The 587-nt window shown below is 41.2% G+C and overlaps 1 non-coding gene across 1 annotated transcript; it reads right to left on the bottom strand.

The window, feature by feature from the left end:
• Positions 1-203, bottom strand: TGME49_458690 (the record flags this gene model as incomplete). The annotated part of the gene is made up of 1 exon (XR_001974213.1): positions 1-203. It is a non-coding gene; the product is annotated as an 18S ribosomal RNA (ribosomal RNA).
• Positions 204-587: the final 384 nt, after the last annotated feature.

The raw sequence follows: 587 nt of genomic DNA, 5'->3' as shown, positions 1-587 counted from the left end.
TGGGTTGGTTCTGTATCTAATAAACACTGCCCTTCCAGGGGAAGAGGCATGTGCGCATGTATTAGCCATAGAATTACCACGGTTATCCATGTAGTAAAGACCATCAAATAAACTATAACTGTTTTAATGAGCCATTCGCAGTTTAGCCGTATAAAAGCTTATACTTAGACATGCATGGCTTAATCTTTAAGACAAGCATATGACTACTGGCAGGATCAACCAGGTTAATATGTTCCTGAGACAGACCACCTCGAAAACACCAAAAAAACACTCAATCAACCGTCTATTTTCCGGCCTCTTTCGTGTTTTATGGCATAAACAGAAGTGTAAGCCTGCCTCACTCAAGGTTCTACATCAAAACGCGACGTTTTTTGGTCGCCTGGTGAGCCTTAACAGCAACACCAGTTTCTGATGATACTCTTGAGCTATTTGAAACAACAACGCCTTCATCCTGAATCGATTCATCAGGAATCATGGTCGTTGATGCTACAAATCAACAAAGCTTGTCCACCTTGGACACATTCGGGGTATCAACCCATCCACCTCTTATTACAGTATGCACTTAACAGCATTTCAATCTGTTTATT

This window comes from Toxoplasma gondii (genome assembly GCF_000006565.2).
Source record: "Toxoplasma gondii ME49 unplaced genomic scaffold asmbl.351, whole genome shotgun sequence".
NCBI lineage: Eukaryota > Apicomplexa > Conoidasida > Eucoccidiorida > Sarcocystidae > Toxoplasma > Toxoplasma gondii.
This window is presented reverse-complemented; position numbering and strand designations above follow the sequence as displayed.